At 36.4% G+C, this 24,250-nt stretch overlaps 1 protein-coding gene and 1 long non-coding RNA gene across 6 annotated transcripts in view; both read left to right on the top strand.

The window, feature by feature from the left end:
* ANKS1B (ankyrin repeat and sterile alpha motif domain containing 1B) overlaps positions 1-24,250 on the top strand; it is a 441,494-nt gene that overhangs the window by 291,283 nt on the left and 125,961 nt on the right. The window lies entirely within an intron of this gene.
* Positions 213-22,838, top strand: LOC114017220 (uncharacterized). The gene is made up of 3 exons (XR_003562127.2): positions 213-364; positions 19,365-19,569; positions 20,441-22,838. It is a non-coding gene; the product is annotated as an uncharacterized LOC114017220 (long non-coding RNA).

Below are 24,250 nucleotides of genomic sequence, written 5' to 3'. Positions count from 1 at the left end.
GCAGACTGAACTTTGGGTCTTCTCCCTCATTAGTAAAGTAGTAGTCTATATATAAGATACATTAAGACATTTAAGTAAATCTTGTGTACTACTGTATGGGGGGGGTGGTGTTACATAACTACACGTTTTGAAATGCTTATTGCACAACCTTGACTGGTGTGAGGAAATATGAAAGAAACTTTCAATATCAAATTCTTTGGCTCTTCTGTTTACAAAACTACCCTAATTAATATAAATAATAGGACCAAATATTAAACATTTTTTGACAACAGGATCTTATAAGTTTCTGTATTTCAAATCAAATACTCTGAAGATGGGTCTGGAACTGAATAGCTTTCATCACGATGCATTATTTCTTCATGAGGTAAGACGTATATGGATTTGCTCAGTTGCTTCTACATTAGAACGATGCTGCAAATTACATTAATGTGTCAGCTGCTACAGTTGTAAATACAAAGGATAACTCTCTAAATGACTCTATTTCCCTTTGAAATGGGATCAGTAGGTTCATTGCATGTACAGGAAAAGTTATGTGATATGCAAATAGCAAATTTTTTCCTTTCACAATAGTTGCATAGATTTCATCCAGGGCACCCACAAAGGTCTCAAAAGGGTTTCAATAATGCACATCTTTGTTTCATTTGCAAGAATTAAATTTTTACCTGTTGCAATCATACAGTAAATTTGTTCCATTGGATCTTGCATTTGAAAATTATTCTTTTTTCAGTCAGATTCTTTATGTTTTAAATACTGGTAGCAGCTCCATCAGTCAGCTCCTAAAAGAATGTGGATGTAACTGATCATTTAGAAACTGTTATGTTGTCATATTGCAGTGGCTGTTTCTAGAATTCTCATTCCTCAACAAATACATGTGCTAGTATTGTAACTTTATAACATGTTTAACTTTTAGGTACAGTTTCCGTCTGTAACATTTTGCATAGGTGGTAATCACATAGCCTTTGAGTGATTTGATGTGCAAAGTTCCATCTTTTCCTTATGGTAATGGAAAATACTTTTTAAATGCATCATCCTCTTTCCTCTATACTGTTACTTAAAAAAGATCAGGACACACCATAAACCATGGCGACTTCTTCAAACCATCCACTCTGCCTCTTACCACTCCCACCTTGGATCGTGACAGTGCTCAGACTAAGGAGAAGTGGGAGGAAAAACATTTCTTTTAGTTAAAATACAGTACTGTATTCAGTTTACAATACAACATGGTAAAGAAAGAAAGAGAAAACATTTGCACTGTGAACATTCTCAAAGCATGTATTTTTTGGTAGCATAATGATCCTTTTGTAATCCATCTGGTGTCATTTTGCACTAGAGTTTATTTAAATAGAAGACATTATATAAGTACTTTGAAATAATTTCCCTAATTATGTATTTATATTTCCTTCTGTTATGGAAATAATAAAAAAAGAGTGTTTTCTGATGAAAAAGTGATAGTAAAATAACCGTGTTTGATGAGTAAATCTAGCCATTGAAATTTGCCGATTTTTGTCAGTTTCCCATTTCCTTCCTTTATTTTTAAATGTAAGGATTTTAGTAATATCAAAATGGTATTATTTATCACTTTTACCTCTTTTCTGAAGTAAATCTTTGCTCTTATGTTAGAATTCTTAAAAACAGAGCCTTTTTCCCTTTCTTTTTCTCTTTTTTCTTTCCTTCTGCCCCACGCTCTCTCTTCAAAACAAATTATAATCAGGTAGTGATTGGCAGAAATTTTTAGCACCAATAATCAAAGCTGAGCAGTTTTAGCACCTATTGTGTTCCACCTGCAGGATCATTTTCTTGTCCTATAACACACTAGGTAGCACAAATGATTGATTTAATAAAAAAATTATCTTGCATTATAAAGCAGCCTATTCTGCCTAGTGCTGGGGAGGGTACTGTCTCTGAAGTATCCTAACAAAACCACTCTCCATTCATGCAGCAAATAAATTGCCTTATCATCTGATTTTCTGTCTAAAATCTTAGTAATCTATAAGAAGGTTCATATTTCAAGTTTCAGAATGTGTTCTCCTTTCCAGGGAGTACAGCAGAAGCAGCCCAATGCAAGACTTTTATTTCCTTTAAAAAAGCTAGGAAATAACCTCTCCTCCCAGCCCACAAGTTCTCTGCAAAAACAGGTGAAATAAATAGTCACTAAATATTTTGTTGTCCTAGGCAACAACTTGTTCTGCCTTCAGTAGCTTAGAAAAGCCCTAGACAAAGAGTTGTATTCTACCAGCTTAACATTTTCAGTGCTGGTGAGCCAGCAAGAAAATTGGATTTCTGTTTTAAAATAATGTCCCTTTACAGATCCTTTAATCTGAGATTAATTTAAAAATTTTATGTACATCCTATTTTGAATGTGGAGTCCCAAACGTGCAGTCTTAGGATAGCATCCTTCATTACAGTAATAATTGTAGATTATAGTAAAAAGTAGTTCCTCTAAAATAATTTCATTATGATTTAATTTTTCTTTTCTAGACAGTATTTGTGCTAGTTTTGCTGAAATAAATTGCTTGTTTTGAATGCCTGCATTTGCTGCCCCCAAAACCTACCTCACATAGTTCTATTTTATGGCTTTTTAAAACAGATTATGTCAATTGAAGGTCAGTGAAAAATACCTGAAGTTCATGGTAGATAAGAACAAAGAGGAACACAGTGATGTTAATGTTGTAAAGCAATACTTTGAAGAAATTTGCAGTGATAAAAATCATAAAGAAGTATCCTCTGTTTGTGAAGAAATAAAGCTGCAGAATTTATTACATAATGTTATCAAGGACTGCAGTACTATTTTGATTCTTTTAAAAGAATACTGTGTTTTTCAACTCACTCTCCCGTTCAACAGTGTGCAAGGCAGAAATCATTCCTCTTTAAAATGTTTTAAATCTTATTTTTTTTTACGTCTGTGTACTCGTTGCTTTATAGGACATTGTAAGGAGTTGGTATTTCCAATAAAAATCCCCAAGAGTGTATCAGTTCTTGACTAGCATAATTTCTCTTCTGTTCGCGGCCGGGTTTAGTAGTTAAAGGTATAGAGGACTGAATGGCAGTCATTTTAGCTATAAGGTTGTTGAAGATCAGAAACATCTTCCCTGTACATCAGATTTTGTAACATTCTCAGGTGTAAAAGCAAGTGCAGTGCTGTGCTATATAGACCTATCAGAGTGATTAGTGTGCCAGAAATAGGACAGCAGCATTATCACAGGTCTTCTGCTTGATTCTTCTTTCTCACATTGTTCAGAGCTAGCTTGGACATTTGCTGCATTTGTATTGTACAGATGCAGTCCTGGATGTCAAAAAAGAGTGAAAAAAGGCATAATGAGATTATTAATAGAAGTAAGGTCAGAATTTTTGCACACAATGAAAATGAGGGGAAGTAAACAGTTATAAAAGGTTCTGTTGCAGCCTACAGCTAATAGAGGTTGAGTCCTTCAAGTCGTCTTCAAGGATTTTGTCCTTCATTTTTAACTTTCAAAGGAATAAGGTTTCAGTCACTTTTCATAAAGGGCAATTCAAAATTCTAATAGCTAGTGGTGCCGAACAACCTTTCATATCCAGTCTGTGTTATTTCAAAATTATATAACATTATCTCCAGTTACCAATTTTCTACAGATGTAAATAACATATTGGCGGCCCCAGTGTTTACACCGCTGAAACAGTTCTTGACAGATATTTGTGATCCCTTTCATAATGATCAAGTCATTGCAAGGTTATCTACATTTAACTCCTGATTTATATTCCTACCTCAGTTTGTACTTTTTCTTATTCATTACTTATTTTAAAGACTGTTCTTCATATCATGTAGAGATCTTAAAAACGCGGTATTCATCCAAAAGTAGTATGTTGTATGTAATTTGAAAAATAATTTGAGAAAATGCAGTTAAAGAGGTTTTTATGTGCAATGATGTTCAAAATGGTATTCAGATGATGAATTGCAATATAGCTGTCGCAAACCTGTTACTCTGTTAACAGAAAATGAGAGATCTTTCTAGATTTATGGAGTTCAAAACAGAAAGTCAGTTTCAAAAACTATTACAGTGTTTTATCTGTGTTTTTTCATTGATGAATCAAGCATCTGATTCAGATGCACTTATGACAGAAGCTACTGAAAAAATATAGTTAGACCTTACTTATACTTTTGTTCAAGTACTGAAAGCCTGACCAGAACCTGTCTGAGCCAGAGTCAGGTTACATGAACATACTAATCAGGAAAGGACATACATCAGTTTTCCAAATAGCAATTTTTATCATTCTAGAGGAGTCAGCCCAAGCTCCTGGCCATCGTCATTTTCTCAGGCTCTAGGCTCCATGCTACCATTTAAAGCAAGAAAATCAATAATCATAATAATGTGTAGTTGCAGAGGAGCTAATGACTGTCTGGCAGTCTCTATCATTAAAAGTTTTCTCATCATCCCCTCTTCCACGTGCATGATCTGCTTGGAGATGGAAAACACAGTCATAAGGTCTTCCTTTAAAACACTTTACATCTCCAGTAAGCCACAAAGAAATACATATGCACTCACATGCACACATAAAGCAAAAGAACAATTATGCAGAGCTAAGTATTTTAAAGCATTTGTGTTCCCACATGCAATATGGTTCTACTGTGTTTTCAGTGAACATAACCAAACACAAGGTAGTTTGTGCTTTCTGTCTTATGAGTTAGATTTATGTAAGATTTATGTAAGCAATAGATAAACATCAAAGCCATAGCTGAGGAGGATGGATGGCAAAACACTGGGCTAGTTCATAAATTTACATTTTTAAAGAGTAGTGATAGATCTACACTTTAGAAGCTGAGCAGCAATTTGCAAGCAGAAATAATTCTTCTTACCTGGTTTCAATAGCAAAGTATACAGTAGCACCAGTATGTGACATTCACCAAAAAAAAATTAATTATCTTGGATTATCTAGTCTGATCTGTGAACAATTTTTTTTTGTTGTTAATTTGTGGCTCCCTGGGAAGCAGAAGCATATTATGTGACTTAATGTGTGAGAAAAAAAATATTACAGCAGTTTAATATGCCTCTAAGCATATGGAGTTGTTGGCTTTGGAAATTCACTAGAACTGAAGCATGGAAAACAGGCACTGAGAACTGAAGAGAGTTAGAAGTAAATGAGGGAGTAATATGTAAGGATGAGATGGCAAGAGTGGGAAAAAAACTGCCATTAGATGCTAATGGATTTAGCAAGACATAATGAAGTAACGTACACAGAACATATAAGTAACATATAAACCAGAAAAATATTAAGTCCTTTATGTCTGTCTAAAATGTAAAGAAATTACTACATAGCTATAGAAAGAGTTGCAAATATTCAAAAGTATTTTCACAATTGGGTTTTCTATGTTTTCCTTTAGTCTTGAAATGAACTTGCTGGCTCTTAGTGGCAGGGAGTCATCTTTATGGAGTGATAGAGACCTCCTATAACACTCTCTAAAATATGATCTAAAATTATAGTTTATCTCAGTATTTTGACTACTGTTATTAATAAACAATTACAGGATATCAAAATTATAATTTACAGAAAATACGAAAGATGACCACATATATATTATAAAAGAAATAAAACACTGGATAGTATTTCAGGTAAGAAGATTTGTGTCAAGAATACCTTGATGTGAGAAAGAGTTTAAAAAAGATTCTTTGAAGATGTTTCATTTAAGCTAAGGTTCAGGGCAAAACATTTTCCTGGGGATTTTGGTATAATGTACTTCAGCTTTTCACCATAAGATTTCTAATGGTCTCTGGAATTCAGATAAGGAAAAGAAGCAAACTGGCTGCTATCTTCTCTGCATTTCCCCGGGGGTTTAATACAGATTATTCCAATGTGTCAAGGATAAAACCCCTTCACTGTTTTGCAGGAGACACCGTTAAGCAAAATGGATGAGATTTTGTGTTTATTGCTGACAATTGTTTATATTTCCACAAGCAATGGCATTTTAGCATTCCATGGTTTTGTTCTCATACAGGTTTTTTTTCTGTGTAAGTATACAATGAGCTACTGTATTTTTCTTCTCAGAATCAAAGAAGATATTGCTTATAATTTAGTACAGACCCATTAATAGGGAAGTGAAGAATTTTATTTGGTCCTGGAATTCACTTACTTTGTATAACTGTGCATGTAGCAATTATCAAGACAGTAAATGTACTCAGAGGGTCTGGAATATAAATCTGATGGGGAAATGTCAAGGTAAGTTTAAATGAGTAAGAGAGTCAGAAGTGTGTTTACTAATACTGCAAAAATGTGCCATCAGAATCAAAACGGACATAATTCTGAGTATCTGAAGTCTTGTACTTGGATTCAATCTTTGTCTTGAAAGTAGCAATTTTTAAAAAAAAAATTAATACCTTTCCCAATTATCTGTCAGAGTGAGTGTAGGATGATGCAGTAAAGGAGATATCTCTGTCTAACAAATCATTTAAATGAATTGTAAAAGAGATTAGTATTACTGATAATACCTATAGTCAGTTTTTACGTGCAACTAGTAAAATAATAATAAGAATGTAGTATGCTTTATTTTTCTCAGAAGCTAGCTGACACTTGGCTTTGGAAAATACTATGTGGAATCAATTCTTATTGTTCATTTCTTCTGTTTCATCCTTTCTATCTCAAGGGCAGTTTTCATGAAAATGCTTCAGAGCTCTGTTTGCTCTCACTGTGAGTTTCCCACCTGAGTTCCTAATCCTGTTTAGCTAACGTACTGAAAGTAAGTTGTCATGGTCCATAAAGAACAAACACTGGTCAGCGCAATGTGCATTCTGGGGCGTATCTGGAGGCTTTGTACCTTTGGTGCTTTCACCAAAGCAGTCTTGCAAGCAGCTGAGAACTTGGTTTGGCAGTACGTATGTCGGTGTGCATGTGTGCATGTGTGCCTGTAAAGTTCTGGAGGAGTTCTGTATCTCCTCATAAAACTTACTTTATTTACTTGTATTTTAGTAACCCAGCATGCTTATTCAGTCCATTGTTTGTCATGAGGCTCTTGAGGATGTTTTAAATGTGTGGACTGAAGTGACTGTTGCCATAAGGTGCAGTGAAGTGTTTACATACATAAAGCTGTATACATAGTAATATAAAAAAAGAAGCATTACACAATTATTTAATAGGTTGATATGATTTAATATATACATATCCAATCTGCTTCATGTGTTATGTTTAACTTGCTTGTGTCATTCCTCCTCTGGCTTTTATTATTTAAGACTTTTCCTTTGCCAGCCTTCGTATGGTACTACAGCACAAGCAAAAAAAAAAAAAACGCAAGAGCAATTATATTCTCACAGTGGTTTGACCCAATCAGTTTCTCTCTTCCCATGAACAAACAGAAGGAACTTCAGTTATATTTTTCAGTATTTTAGAGTGCATCATCTAACCAACCATTCCCAAAATGCTTAAAGTTTCTGAAAAGGGTTTTGAAGAGCATCTTTACTAAATTATGCCAAAAAAAGAGCCATGTTGGGCAAAATTCATAACTGTGTCTTTCACCTATGCATTAGATTAATTAGTCATTTTACATATTCCACTCATTAAGTGGATGGAAGTGTAGTAGTGTAGTGCATTTTTGGAAGAGCCTATGCTTTTCATATATATGTGTTAATTTTTAAGTTCCTTGCAATGATTGGTGTTACAGTACTCAATCATGGATATACTGGAAACTTCTCAGATTATGTTCTTTACGCTAAAACAAATTGGCTTAAGAAACAGACACTGTTTTTCGTAACAGTATCACAGTTCTGAAAAGAAAATTTTGAAATAAATTTTTCAAAATTTTAAATTCAAATTATAAAAAAAAGTCACATTTAAAAATTAAAGTATACAAATGTATAATCTTGAAAATATATTTCCTATAGCTAGATGATCACTTGAAATTTTAGAATTTGAAAAAAGTCATTAGTGTTTTCTTTGACCTGTATTGAACATGCTAGGTCATATTCTACTTTAGTGAAAGATGGACCTAGGAAGGGATAAAATTTCTGTTGCTGGTTTTATCAGTGAAGTTCATATTTATGACTCAGACATAGTCATAGGAGATACATGCTTAGTTTTTTGCTATAATCATTGAAGATATGCAGTCATTTCTTTGATATGATTCATGTCGTCCTGAAGTAAATGCTTAAATTGCACCAAATGAGTCATGCCTTAAAGGTGCTTATTTCTTTCTGCTAAATTAAAAGGAGCCTTATGTGAGTACTGAGGTCTATTGTGGATATTTTATATTCCGTAAGATGAATATCACTCTAAATCTGGACATGGCTTCATACATGAGAAAACGCAATAGAAATTATTGACTAAAAATGTGATACCCAGGAAAAATAATAAGCTATAGTCAGGGGAAAAGAACAGTCCCAGTATTGAAACTTCTGAGATTAAACTTTTTATGCTTAGAAATCTGTTTCTCAGTTGTGGAAACATACTGGAAAGTCTTGGTATACTCGGAGAAATTTATTGTAGCACACCATCATATACCAACACATTTTATCATTACCAACCACTCGATGTACCAGACTGCTAAATACTACCTACTCCTTATGAACATCATGTATCATACATCTGGATTTTTTTCAGTCCTGCAACTATATCCTTCATTTACTTCTGTGGCATTTGTACCATGACTTCTGTGGCATTTGTATCACAAAACAGAACAACTTTTACCATATCCTTTTAAACCCACACTCTTAGCTATATATTGAAAACACAGCCAAAGTAAATAAATTATTTTTTTCTGAGATTTTTGTAAAAAAGTCTAGAATAATCCCATATGAAACAGATTTTCAGGTGCTCTTTTTAAATTCCTTTGTTCTATCCAGGGCTTGTGTTTCTTATTCAGGCACAGTAAGTCCCATCCAAATAGCACCAACCCTGATTTTCTAACAGCTGTGCTCTTTACAGCTATGCCTACAGATTTGAACCTGTGTGCATTTCCTAAGGATAAGTTTCATGTAAGATGATATTTTGTAAACTTCATTGCAAGATAATAAAAATTAATTCTCTCTTTGGCAGTTAAACCAAGAACATGATGAAAATATAGCTCTTTATATCTCCCAGGTTCAACTAATATATCTGCTTTACATTTGAAACCTAGAAAGCTCTTACATTTTTCTAGTGTTTTCTTAGAAAATGTGTATGTATATGGCAAAGAAGGAATGAAATTTGACAATGCTTTCCTACTCACGGAAAACAGAGGAGCCATACATGCAGAATCACCAACTCCTGCCCATATTGTTGAGATTAGTTTGGAATACAAAAAAGTTTGAATATGATTCTACAGTTATAAAAAGACATGTTGTCAAAACATATTTCAAATTGTCCTTGATATTTCTGTGCATCATTTTTGTACAGTTTTGGACATATCACAAGAAGGATACTAAGATGTGCTTGTAGGAACTGAGAGAAGAAAAAACAAAAAGCTCACCAGACAGTTGAGAAAGCCAATTTAGAAGATACCAATAAAAGGATTGAATAATGTTACCAATACGGCTATGGAGTACTGGAGGAACATGACGGAACTTTATAGGTTTGAAGTGCAAAAACAGAAGGGTGTCAGAGTAATGTATTCAAATGTTAAAAAAACCAAGATTACATTAAAAAGACACTTTTAAATGAATTAAAGGGAAAAAAATTGTGACATATGAAAAGATAGAAAAATGTCTATCAGCATAAGCAGTGTAAACATCATCCTTTGATTCATTTAAAGCAGATGAAAAACAGTGTACAATAGAGTAATATCCCTGCATGACAGGAGGACAAGTCAGAAACCTAGCAGGAGTCCCCCCAGCCCTAACTGCCGTGATTCAGTGGCGATACCACATATTAACTTTCCTGTAAAACAGTATATATTGCTATACGGCTTACAAGATGGCATTTTAGAGTCATTGTAATAAATGAAAATTCCACTAGGTGGTTCTGGTGCTCTTCTAGCAAGGATCGAGAATGTTAGTGCGCAGCAATTCTATGTTCTTTTTTTTTTGCATTTTTTCTTCTTTTGTTTTCCTAACTATTCTGATTATGTCAGAATACAAACATTTAGTTATATTCTGAATGGTGGTATTAATAACATAGTTCTTGATGGAGGATAAAAAACCCTTGGTCAAATAAGACCAAGGTAAGAGACTTTAATATGACTTTAATATTGTGTAATTCCTTTGGTAGTTAGTATTTATCAGTTAAACTGCTAGAGCGATGTTTTACTTTAGCCTTCGAAATTAACTTACTGAACTTGTGAACTTGAACTGTAATCACAATGGACTTGTAATTAGGGTGGGTTTTTTTATATAAGGCATCATCAATCTAGTAGAATTATAAATGAGTAAGTTTATGGCATGTAAAACATGGTTATCATCTAAGGTGGTGTGTCACAACAGAAAATGAACAACTGTGCAGTCATGGGAACTTTTTTTGTATAGGCTGTTGCTTAAGGTAGGATATTAATTTAATCACATCTCTGCTCTAGAGCTCTGCTATGGCCCAGTGCAGCCACTCACATTTTTATTAAAATCAGCTTATATTTATCACCTTTTCCCTTTGCAATTTCTCTGTTTCACAGATACCAACTACTCTTTCTCTCAGCTGGCCTGAGATATGCAACTCGAATATGCAGCTTGCATATTCTTAGCTTCTATTCATCTTTAAAGGCTGCTCTTGCTACTTTAGACCTAGAAAAAGGCCTTTGTGGTCAAATGCCTGTATCTCCCAAATGTGTCAATCTGGTCTGGTAAAAGGTGTTATTCATTACTACAGATCTTGCCCTTTTGAGTAGGTTTAGACTGTGGTGCTGGTTCTACAAAACAGGGGGTGTGGGGGGGGTGGGGGTGTTATTAAAAAAGAGCATGAGAAGTTTTTCAGTCTTTTTTTCCATTTCTGGTGTCACATGTTATTTTTGCTACCGTGTTATTAATGCTAGGTAACTACTCCAAATATTTCCACAAACAGACTACAGAACTCATTTGCTTCAGCTGTGTTTGCATTTTTCCTAATACACTAATGAATGAGTTTCATAGGAGCGTTCATGGGAGAAATTGACAGTATATTATGGAGAATATGACAGAAAATAAAACAGAACAGGTATCATAAATTCCAAGTCTGCCCACCAGAAAAACAATTCTAATAATTAATGTTTTTTAAACTACCTTAGTATATGTGCTCACATGTAGGCTTGTATGCAGCATATATAAGCCTATGGACAACAGCCCTGCTGAGCCATTAGAAATCATTGACCCACAGCTCCACAATACTACACAAACTCCCATCAGACCAGAAATGAGAGCTTATATCATGCACTACAGACAATTATAATTAATCTGCCATTGTTTTTCCAATTTAAATGTTTAGTGCTCAAAAATAAGTCTTTTTAAAAAACCCTAGATCAAATTTCACAAAAAGTGGGAAGCAAGAGGCAAGAACGTTTCATAAATTCTTCCATTTCTTCTGCCCTTTCTAGTTCTTGAACTTACTTTTTGGAAGAGAAGGCCAGGTTGGATGGAGCTTTGAGCAACCTAGTCTAGTGGAACGTGTCCCTGCCCATGGCAGAGGAGTTGGAACTAGATGGTTTTTAAGGTCCCTTTCAACCCAAACCATTCTATGATTCTTTGATTTTACAGTTTCTATAATACAATCACTGCTAATTTGTGCTTGGGCCACACTTATCTGAGCTCATGTTTGTGCTGGTTTGTATCTAGGGTTTAATCGCACTCCTTCAAGTAACATGATCATCATCTCCGGAACTTATGGATACTTTCTACAGGTGAAGTTTTTATTTCTTTAACCCACTGTTAAGAAAGCTCGTAAAATCAGGCTGTGCATTTGCTATTAAAGTTGCAGAACATCTACTCATCAGCTGTATTCATCTGATGCCATGCCACACAATGTATGCGGAGAACTTAAAGTGGATTGGTACCCTACTTTACCAGAATAACCTTCTTTCTTCTTTTCATGGTAGGTGTAGAATGGGATCTACTTCAGTTATTGAAGACTAGAACTAGAGGTATTTCCTTGTACACAAGGACCTCCAAAGACTGCAACAGCAAACACATCCAAAAAACATTCATCAAGAAGAGTAAACCAGTTTGAAAAGCGTTATGACATGTTTAAAAATGCTCTGATTTGTCTGGCAGGCATAGAAAGCTCCATCTTTCTATATAAAGGAAGAAGGTACCTTAGCAAAATGTTTATCAGAATAAGTGGTACACTTTTGCTAAAACTCATACTCATTCTTTCATCTTGTCATAGACAACCATCCATATCAGAAGTATGGTAAAGGTATGATGTAAATATTTTTAAAGCTCTGGAAAGCTCATCTAAAAATGCCACGCAAATAGAAGAACAAATGTGTGATGAATTGTGATTGGTTTAAACACCCTTGTGACCTCTGTTACTCTAGACAGACATAAGACGACTTAGAACTAGATACTACAACACAGAAATGTGTATATGGAGAGAAATTAATTCTTTTTGGAACCAAGCGTTTAATGTAATGTAATTAAGCACTGAATAGCCAGTTCTGGGTGCAGGAATGTGTGGATTTGCGACATTTATTTCTGCCAGAATTTGTTAGTGAAGCTGGAACAGATGTGCCTTTGAAATACCAAAAAAACCCCTACTCAGTCTTCATGATTAAACCCCAGAATCTCATGAGTTAACAACTAGTGGAAGTTTACTTTTCAAATGTTTTGAATACTGTTGCTTGACATACCCAGGGGCTATCATTGTAACCAATCCAAAGGCTTTTGTGGGTGTGAAGAACTAGCAAGGAGCATTCTCTTTTTTTTTTTTTTTTTTTCCCAAGCAGTACAATAGGTGAAGCAACACTACTATGCTTCAGTTCTGCCCACAAGCCCTACCTTAAACAAAGAAATAGTACATACTTTTAGAATGTCATTATTCATGGTCAATGAAATTTACATGTTATGTGAAAACAAAATAATTTTCTGCCAAATCTGGACATTTCAAGCTTGTCTTATTCCTCAAGATAAAGAAACAGAGGTGAGTTATGTTGGCACGAATAACTTTTTCATATGGTTCATAAACGGTATTACCAGAATTGATCTCAAAATCAGAAGCCTTAAAGTACATTTCTTTCTCTTGGTATTTCAAAAGAATTTTTCTATTATATCTTAAACAATGTTTGTCATTATGCACTTTATTTCTAGAGTAACCTCTTATGGTATATTGTTTCTCAGGAGAACACATCAAATGGGACAGGTCAGCCTGGCAGATTTAGAATTGTCTTGTTAGTTCTTTACACACCAAGACACCTTAGCACAGCACTAGAGTCAGAAAACTTTCAAGAATGGTTTTGACTAGAATTCCAATTTCACACATGTTTTGCAAAGGCATTATTGTATGCATTTCCATCGGGAGCACCCAGGGTATTACCTCTTAAATTCCACATAAGCTTCTGTTACTCCTGGTGGGTTTGTACTAGCTGTAATAACCAGCAAGTAACTGACATAGCCTCTCTGGCTTATGGTACATTACCAAATTAATTGTGACTTCAGGGCAATGAATTCCCCAGCTATGTCCATATTAGTAAATCAATCAGCGTCCAAAAAGTGTGTCCAGACACTAGAGCACACATTCAGAAGGACCCAAGTACCCTTTTGATGTGTACCAACTAGAATTGTTCCCAGTTCCCAGACATGGTTCTGGAGCTAGGATGTTTTAGAGGCCACTCCCACAGCAATGCAGCCCCTCAGCTTCGCAGAGTCAGAATTTACTAACACCAGTGCAGCCCATTTCATACAATTTCATCTTGATATAAAGGAACATTCCTGGACATATTTAATTTATTGCTATGCCTGTAGATCCACACATCAGTCTCAGAGGGTATCTCAACCCTGACAAGGGTGTGAACTTATATGGATGCTGTCAGCCTGAAAATTATATTTTTCAAATATATATATATATATATTTTTTTTTTTTAGAATATTGTCCTTTTTTGGTTAATTTGACTGTAATTTTGGTTTTTATGCTATCTCATTTTTAACAGTTTGCTAAATGTTCTTAGACCACCATAAAGAGGCTGGAAACTTCCTAACACAAAGGAGGTATTTAAAAACAATTACCAGTAATTTAGTAGGAAAGGTCAACAATGGTATGTGAACAACTACACTTTTCCACTACACAGTCTTCTCAAGCCTAGTTCTTAGAATATTTTTTGTGAAGAACTGCTTGAAAAAAATGAAGATGCTTTTTTGCTTCTTCCTCTATTTTTCCACTCATTGCATTGTGTCCTAGTATTCCAGAAAAGGCAGGAACATTTGTTTCTTCAGCATGATTTTTACCCTGATATAAGGTATATACATTCCTTAAACCACCTTAAAAATCTCCTGTGCTATCTGCAGTGACAAACGTGTATATTTAACTCCCAGTCCTTTTTGTCTCATTAATAGCAAAACTCATCTTGATTACTGTCTTGCCATAACAACACTTCATATGAAATTCTAAAGACTTGGATCTCAACAGGGAGTTTTAATTAGTGCCAAAAGTACTCCATTTCTGTCTTTCTCACAATACTGTCATACAAGCAGCAGATGAAAGGTTTAAATTTTAATGTGTACTCTAGCCTACCCCTTTGATTTGTGCTGTAAATACTATTTGGCAGCCTGCTCTTATTACTGTGTTTTACTTTATTATTATACATAACTAAAAAATTACTATAAAAGTTGATACAAAGTATGGGCAAGAATGACCTAGATATTTGCTGTGATATACATCTTCCATTATCGTCTTGTTTCTTTCCAACATTTTTGCTCTTTTTTTGGCAAGTTCACATTCTACGATATCTAGGTTTTTGGATTGCTTTCTAAATTTGACATCAACTGTAAATTAAAGCCTGCTACTTCTTCCATTGCTCACTCTGTAGACATTACTATATTAATATTGTAAACTCCTCAGAGCAGGGATCACCTCATTGTCTGTGCAGTGCTTAGCACAGTGACTTCCTGACTCATGATGAGGGTTTCTGTCCACTCTAGCAGAAGAAAAATTAGCTATGTCTGTATTTTATTGTGGGTGATTTACATTTTATTTCCATTTGGTCAGGTAAAAAGCAAGGAAGCCAGACTCTCCCTGCTGTCCCGCATCAACAGGGGGGCTCTGATTATCCGCACAGCAGTGCACAGATGTGATTTCAGGGGTCTCACACATCCTGGCTTACCTGGTGGAAGCTGGTTTATCCTTTAGAACTAAATAGTTTAATCCCAAGTTTTACCCAGGGGTATACCTGTTAAAATCCATCGTATCACAGGTGTGTGTGTTGCTGTCAGTAACTGCGCTACCCAGGTATGGCAGCACAGGCTGCGGTCACGTCTGGGTAACTGTTTAGTTGGTGCTTACATACGTCTCAGCCCGTGAGTGACTTCCATCAGGAATCTTTTGCCAGTCTCATGGTATGGCAGGTATGGCACAGGGAATCCTGGCACCGCGCTGGCTGTGCCACGGCGCTTCAGCCACCAGCTGTGCCTCACGGGTGGGCAGCAGGGTGCCATGCGGGCAGCACCCCCCTTATCGCCACCGCAGCGCCTTTCCCTGCTACTGGCAGCGCCTCAGCTGGGAGTGACACAACTTTTCTGTAAGATGCTGAAGGAAGTTTAAAATCGTAGCAAAGCCAAACTAAGCTGACGTGTAATGCATGCCACAGAGATCCATAGACTGTTTCAGGGAGTCACTTTGCAGAAGATTTAAAGCAGTGTCTTACCATTTCTGATGCAAAGGAAATAATGGATCTTGATAATAGAGAAACAACAAGATTTAGCAAGAGTCCAGAAGTGTGGGGTCCCAAAGGCCGGGGGCTCGCTGGGACCAGGGTGCCAGGGGCTCCCCAGGGTAGGGCCTGAAGCCCAGGTGCATCCCACCACCACAGCCAGGGGCAGGGCAGTGGGGGGGGGGGGGGGGGGGTGGGGTGGGGCAGGGCAGCCCCAGCCCCAGGCACCAGGCACCTCCCTGGGGACAGGAGAAGGCCGAGGGTAGATTGGCGTGTTGGCCCATGGGTGGGTGTCAGGATCAGGCACAGTGGGAGGACAGAGGTCAGACGTGGCCTCAGGATGGTTGTGCAGGGCCTCACTACAGCAGTGTCGGGGGGCCTCCATGAGCCCCTGACACCAGAGGGGACGTGCTGTGGGCCCTTGTCAAATGTGTGGAGATAACTGAATGCCACAGGACAGTGGCATGGTGCATAGGGACTCCTTTTCTTGCTCCAGTTATTAAAATCTTCTAGAACGTAATAACCTTGCTGCTTACATAGTTTAGAATATATCAATAATTTTATTTAGTGTTTCCAGATGGTTTAGATCTTTTGACAGGTTCCTGTATTTAGATGCAGCGGTCTACTTGCTTATGTCCTTTCTGACAACATCTGGGTATAACAGGATCACTTTACTGAGGATCACTGGTGCATAGATACAGCAGGTTACCTTTTTCTATTGATTCTTTATGATATAGGTAATGATACAGGAACATTTCAAGTGTTTCTACTCAGAGTAATTTCTAGGATATCTGACTTCTACTTGTCTTCTTTGTGTGTGACAGTTTAAGTCTTTTAACAGAGTTGTATATGAAGCATGGTGATTTGGTTCTTGTTTGTTTAATCTACACTTCTGTAAATTAATTTCAAACTTAGTCATAGGTTTCTAGATATTAAGTTGATCAGACTATGCTTGCTGGTAGAAAGCTGACACTTTCCACAAAATATTATGTCCTTACCATTTTGTTATTTTTCAGTTTCAAGTATGAGAAAATAAACTATGTCAGATGAAATCTTGTGTTTGTTGTTAACAAAGCAAGATATTTGTTAGTTATCGTAATATTTAAGTTCATGAAAATGTAGATAGATGATTTGGTAATTTTAATCTTTGATATCCTTGCTACTTTGTAGGCACTCTCCAAAGTTGGTGGAGGGAAACAGGTACCTCCCATGACTAATTATACTATGCTAAACTGGTGGTTTATTTTGAGATGGTGCTTTTGGCCTCTACTGTTCAAAGGCTACCATATGATGGGGAATAAAAATTGCACTAATATCCAGATTCTGTGTTACTGAGCTTTGTCCTGATGAAAAATTACCTCTTTGCCTCTGGTATTGATCTCTTTTGCAGTGGTTGGGGATGAGAGCAATGTTTGCATCATAGCAGTGACCAAGTGTTGAGTAATATGCCAGAAAAGTTCTGAGCTTTGTGAGTAATCAAACCTGAGGGGTGTGGAGATCCTCTGGGCTGATTTGGAGGGGAGGGCAGGAAGCATTTTAGAATGTTTCTGATCATGCCTATAATCAGCTTGAAGTGATCCAGGAGCCTCTTGTAATCAAGTTTCTACTACATTACATGCATCATATATGTTGAAGAAAGGAATGTTCTTACCCACTAACAGAAGCAGACAACAGCCAGAGAAGTCAGAATCTATGCTTTTGGAGGCTGAGTTTCCAAGGGTTTTGATTCAAGGGGTAATTCAGAGGGCAGGAATTTTCTTCTAAAATGATTTGAAAACAGCTTATCTTATTTCTGAAGGAAAATACTTTCACTCAGGAAAAGGTCGTGTATACTGAAGTTGTGGAGAAGTTTCTGAATTTGAAAATTGATACATACTCCAAAAAATGTTGTACCATTTGATATTTCTGCAACTTTCATGCTGACAGTATATAAAAAGTTTGTGGAAATCCTCTGGTCAACACTTCTTGCTATTAAGTAGTATTTACAACTTTGAAGCTTGAATATTTTTCCTTCCTATTTTCAGCTCCCTGAAGAACATTGACACACTAGCAGAGTATATGATCTTTTTAAGGATTTAAGGAAAGCAGTTAAGTCCTGTGTGTGATAAAATAGTATATAGCAATTAGAAAGCCATCAAGGCCATTCTCAGCTGATGGACTTAGATTGGGTAAGGTAGGTACAGGTAAGGTTAGAGATTATTTAAAGGAAGATTTTTGAGAAGGCTAGTCATACAGAGGCTGAGTTAGACTGCTAACTAAACATGGTTAGGGACTCTTCTGGTGGGCTTTGAAATTAAGTGGCATGAGCTGACTGTTCAGCAAAAATCTCATTCTTACCCCCCCAAAAAACCAAGTAATCATGTCTTAACTAGCTAGTGAGAATGGTGCCTGGAGCAGGCTGTCCTGTGAACTATGCCTCAGAGAGTGCTAATTGGCCATCCCAGGAAGAAGTCTACCAGTTAATTAAGGTGGATGATCAGCAGTGTGGTGCCTGGGCTCACTCCCTGGCTCTGCTCCACTGAGCAGTTTAGCCATAAACAGAAGTATCCTTTCTGGAGTGAGCAGCTTTTCTCTGCAGGCTTCAGGCTCACTAATGGGCATTGCTGATTGATCCAAAGGCAAGTTGTGATTTAGTCTCATTCAGTGGGTTGTTTGTCTGCTTGTCTTGCTTTGCTTTGTAACACAAATTGATGGGGCCCCTCTGTTGGAGCATTGGCAGAACCTGGTACCTGACATGGCAGGTAAAAGACCAGCTTACCTCACTCTCTTTCATCCAGTCTTACTGCATTTCTGTTACTAGGTAAAGACAACTTCTGAGCAACCTAGCCAAGTAATCTGGTTCTGTGTGTACAGAAAAATTCCCTGGCACAAAGTCACAAGTCCCATCATACTGGAAGAAAAAAAAAAAAAAAAGTAAATTAAATCTTTGAATATGTATACAGCAGCTTATCAAATCCAGATCTCTGATCTTCTTCTCTTGGGTGCAATGGGTGAATTAGATTTCCAGCAGTCTGTATTTGTTTTTATGAGAACTATAATTCTTACTTTCCCTGCTGCACAAAAAGGATTATTTCCCCAGAAGAGCTTAGAGAAAAACACCAGGCAAATATAAAGCTGTAGTCCCAGACCTTAGCTTTTGTTCAGACTTTGCCCCACTTCACTTTTCTGTGCTATAGTACTAGTTCCAGGACAATATGACTCTTCCGGCATCTGGATGGTTTACAGCAACAGGTCCTTCCAGAGCCAGGAGGAGGCAAATGCTTACCTCTTGAGGCTTAATGATTTCATTCTAATTAATTAGCTGAGTTTTGCAACCTGTATTATCAGTATTTGTAGATAAGATTGTTTCCTTTTTACCAAAAGGCCTATTTACATGTCAGTAATGACTATATAAGCCAGTTTTACTAAAATCCTCAACCAACCAACCAGAAGATGCACTGGCTCTCTTGCATCCTGGCGGAACATTAGGAAACACAAATTCTCATTTTGATTATTCCAAGCATTCATCAGGTATCACTCAGAAGTTGGTCACAGCAACAACCGATGGGACTGAATACTAAGCCCTGTCTTTCCAGGTTTGGAAAAAAAACCCTAATCTCTGTGGTAGGATGATACATCTGCTTTTTCCTAAATGATTTGGAATAGATTGTGAAGTTTTTTGCATTTGCAGAGCCTACTATGTTATTGAACAGCACCAAAGAACAATCTCCTGTATAATGAGGGGAGGGCAGGTATTACAAAAAGCATTCAAAAGGTGATCAAGAGAAAGAGCACACCTGTTCTGGAAGGGAAAGCACCTCTCTGGACCTGCAGGAGAGCTTACTATAAGAAGTGAAACAGAGAGCTATCGAAAAAAAATGAAGCCACCAGACAAGGTATTTTGCTTTTTAATGTCACAGCTCTTACGGTGTGTGGTTTTTGTGGGAATAGATGCTATATTTTATAACTTCAGCAGACAGAATCCAGGACAAGATATATTGGTTCATTAATGTCTCTACCAGTCACCCACATAAGTCAATTACGATATCCTTGATAGAACATTTCATTGTTTTAAATTTCACTTTAAGAAGCTGCTGGTTTTTTTAATATGCAGTTCTGGTGTAAGAAGTATGCTGGCCCCCAAAATGAAAATTGAATCACATTGTTACTGTGAAAGATACATGCCTTGCAGAATGTGGTTATTCCAGAGAAGAAACAGAAAACATTAAATCCATTTACTAGAAAGTAACTAGCCTACTTAATTATTTGTGGCCTATCTACTATTTACTATTAATGAATTTACCAACATGTTTAGATGATGGCACTGGAATAGCTGCATATCCAGTTTTCAGTCTGTAATTGCTTAGTTGGCTGCTTGACGTTATTAAGATTTTTTCACTGTGCTGGTTTAGTAAGTTTGACTCTTGTTAACTGAATTTACAAATACTGAAAACTAAAGCTCGCAAGGCCAAGAGGTCGTCCACATCTTTTGTGACTGATACTAACCAGTGCAAACAGGACCTTCTGGATTAGGACTGAGTGTGCAGGTTTGCAGTATCTGGTGCTGTACTCTGATTTGGTCATCTAAAAAGGAGTATTTCCCTAGAGGTGATTTACCAGTATTAAGGTTGAGGTCCTCAGAGGGTCTAAATTAGTGTTGCTTCACTGCCAACTTATCTTTCACATATCGCATATATAAAACTTGATGAGAAATGGAGTACACAATATCACCGCTAACCCCCTCATACCTTTCTTTTTTTTTTCAAGATGTTGCAGTTGAGAGTGAGAAGACATTCCCTATGGTCATACAACACAAAGAGGCCAGAGGAGATGTCAGCTGCATAGCAATTGAACTTTTGGAAGAACAGAAGGCTGAGGGACCATGTCTTCCTCCTTTTATACAAGGAATCATGAAGATAGCCTGAATTGTGAAAGCTCAGGAGAATAAGGAAGGGGAAGAGAGTAAGCAAGAATAGGATGTGAACCCCTTTGACTTTCCATAAAGATTGCATGTTCAGCATATCAAAACAGTACTGAAAAAAAAAAAGAGGATCAATAACAACAAAAAGAAATATTGCAGAAGACAGTAAGATAGAGAAAATAATCTCCTAGGAATTTTTTTTTTTTTAAAGAATGAAGACACTTAGCAAAATACTTAGCCAAGTTGTCAATTTTCTTGGATTGTCAATATCCCTGATCACGTGTGTTGTACATCAGATCTGAATTAGCAGAGAAGCAGAACACTTCTGTCCCCTGTAAAAGTGGTAGGAAAAAAGAAAAAGCAAAGGTGGAAAAAGATTTTCTTTAAAACCAAAGTGCCTGTTTTCCAGCATAATATGGAAAAATAACATGCATAACAGTCCTTCCTTCTACAATGTGTGATGTTCCATGAGTATCATGGTTCAGCTTTTTGAGACTAAAAAGCTCTGAGAACCTTCTGGAGGAATCTGTACCCTCCAGAAGGCAAAGTCCTCCAAACTCCTGTAACATTTCCTTAGTGGCTTCTCTCATTAGAAACAAAAATACAACCAACAAACTTCTTTCTTTCCTGCTCTCACATGAACATAGGTGCCTGTGTTTTAAGTCATTCAGGTTGCTGTAATATATCTAGATTTTTGCTCTTTAGAGAATGGTATCCATGTTTGTCTCCACACTGTGCTTTTCTGTCGGCATGCCAGTCTGAAGCAGCATATGCCTGCCTGTTTACCATGCATTCAGCATAGTGTGGCTGGTCTTTCTTCGGGGAATAAAAGTAAATCTTTCAAGACATCCTGAACTTTCAGTTCTTGGTAATCTTACTCACCTATGACTTTAGGAGAGGTAAGCACAGACATACTCTTTTTGTCTGAGTTATGTCAGGACCATAACAAAACATGAAGAGGGAATCACAGTTAGTGAGCAAAGACTAGTTTTACTTTGAAACCATTTCTTTGTTTCCATAGGCTGCTTGCCCTTCATGTTATCCTTCTATCTTATCTTGGAGAAGTAAGGGTGAATGAGGAGAAGTAACCTATTGGCAAATTTTCATGTTATTATTTATGTCCATTGGTGAATCATGAAACTGAATTACAGGACAGCCCTGAATTACAGACATAATCAGTTTTCACATTTGACAACATCCATTTTAATAATTTAGCTCATTAATGAGTGCCATCTTTGCAGTGCATTGCAGTGCTCTCTCTGTCTCTCTCTCTTTCTCTTTATGTTTTACTCTACAAAGTAAAAATCTGCCTGTGTGAGATACCTGATACTGTCTCCTTTCTTCCTGCATTACTGTCTCTCTCAGGCCATCCTCAGAGTGATCTACTTGAATTATGGCTGTGAATTTAAAAATTGCAAGTGCTGAAGTAAAGATTACTCAAAGAAATTGTTTTTAATGACTACTAATGCAGTTGTTCTACCTTGAATTTAATGTAATTTGTGTTTTGTAGACTTGAGGGAGAGCAGTCTCCTTACAGTTTCATGGGTAGAGAGAGAAAATATTCAAAAGCCCTACTGTGGGCCATCATCCCCAAAGTTCAAACTGCGGTCCTGGCTCTCATAACAACTTTCCTCTTTCCTCTGGAGCAAATCTTAAATACATTTCTTCTGGGGGAATTCGCAGCTCTTTCTCAAAGCACTATCACATTAGCCATTTGTTATTGATTAGATGCAGAAATATTAGCACATCTCCAATTTAAAGGCTGCTTTTCTCACTCAGGTTTCTTTCTGTCTCTAGTGACTACCCAGCGTCAGGAAACAGTCTTAGTGGAGGTTAAGTGTTCCATGCCCAGACTACTTCACTGATTGTAGGTCTAAAGCCATACTGTTGGGTTGTTGGAGCATATCTGCTTGGGCTTGTGTTATGATTTAAGGCTTCATGCTAAATTAACAGTTTTAAAAGTTACAAGTAATTTTTCTGCACATTGATTCAACAAAGTAAGCTTTTCTTTTGATGCTTCATGATCTGTTTTCATAGAGGTGTGTGACCCTATTGTTTATCCAAATATATAGTGCATATTGATTATATGCAAATAATCACTTTGTCTTTTTTTTTTTAACAAGAAATTACCAGAAAGCTAAAGCAAAAACATTCTTACAATAAAGTACGTTAATGGCACAAAGTTAATTTTCTTCTGTTTGTATTGTAAGTTCATCCAGCATGCTTCCAGAAGTTGTAACAATGCTGAGCTCTTTAAAAAAAAAAAAAAATAAAAATGGAAGACACTGTAAAAATGACTGATTGTATTCTGTCATACCTAAAAATATATGTAAATAATATAATTGTGAGGAAGGGTCTGAATGTGGCTACTGTGAGTGATACTATTCTTTCTTTAAAATATTTTTACTCTTGGTTCATAAGCTTGGTATCTGATATTGGTGATGACTAGAAGTTTCATATAATTCATGGTGAATAATGGATTTAATTAGGTTTAGCTCTGTTTCTGCATGTGATTTTGTCATGAACATCTTATAATTTTCTCAAATGTATTCAGGAGATAATTTCTCTGAGTAAGTTTTAGTGTATATATTGTTCACAACTGCAAATATTTGAAATTCAACATCTAAGATGTTTAAAGAGCTTTGATTGGATGTATGAGTCATGCAGTATTTTTCTGTTCCAGGACTGGTTAAAAGAAACTTATACTTTTTTATGACTAGTCAAATTTACAAGTTCAAAATTTGCTGTGTTCTTATTCTTTAATATTAATTTCTAAAGGTCCTTTTCTGTGAACTATTCTATTTGACTCCTTTGCCTGAATAGGTACACAGAATTTCCCTCAAAATGAGTCCAAACACAGCCATGGTAAAGGCAACATTATTCCAAGTAAATATTTCTGGGAATTCTACTCAGGTAGATATGTCTCTCGTCAACTGGCCATTTCACATGTGCTTTGACATACTTTGTTTGAAGTGATTTTATGACTGCAGTATTTAGGCCTTGAAAACTGGAGGGAGGGAGGAAGGTAGAAAAGATCATTTGCAATTCTTAGGTATTTTGTGCTGTGGTTAAGGGAAGGCATTTAGTGGTCCTTAGTGTCAGAGTTCATATAATCAACTCTGAATACTGGTTCAAAATGGCTCAATGCAACTATATACTCATTTTTTTCTACTCACAGTTGCCCACTCTGATACAACTAGAGGAAATAGCCCTTGAACTGATACTTGATTCTAGAATAGGCTTAAGAGGTATATGTTTTTCTCTTACTCTTAAGTTCTGTAACTAAATCGAAAGTGTATTTCTGACATATGAGTAATTATATGTAGTGATTAAAATTCAAAGCTCTGAGCCACTAATACCCTAAGGCAGCTGTTCTATTTTGCTGATACATCATGCTGAATTAAGCTGGTCACTTTTGGCCTGCTCACCTAATTCATAGTCCCTAATGGAATGAAATACTTTATTACATTTTGGTTGACCATCCCTTTACCTCTAATAATTTGTGGAAGAGATAAAAACAAACAAAATCTATTGATTACATAGTCCACAGCTGTGTGGTGGTCAGTATAATTTAAAAAGAAAGTTATGCATTCATTATTATAGATTCATACCCCTGACATCATTAGAGTCACATCCAGAATGACATTTAATGTCAT

The sequence above is a fragment of the Falco cherrug genome, chromosome 5, assembly GCF_023634085.1.
Source record: "Falco cherrug isolate bFalChe1 chromosome 5, bFalChe1.pri, whole genome shotgun sequence".
Lineage (NCBI taxonomy): Eukaryota > Metazoa > Chordata > Aves > Falconiformes > Falconidae > Falco > Falco cherrug.
This window is presented reverse-complemented; position numbering and strand designations above follow the sequence as displayed.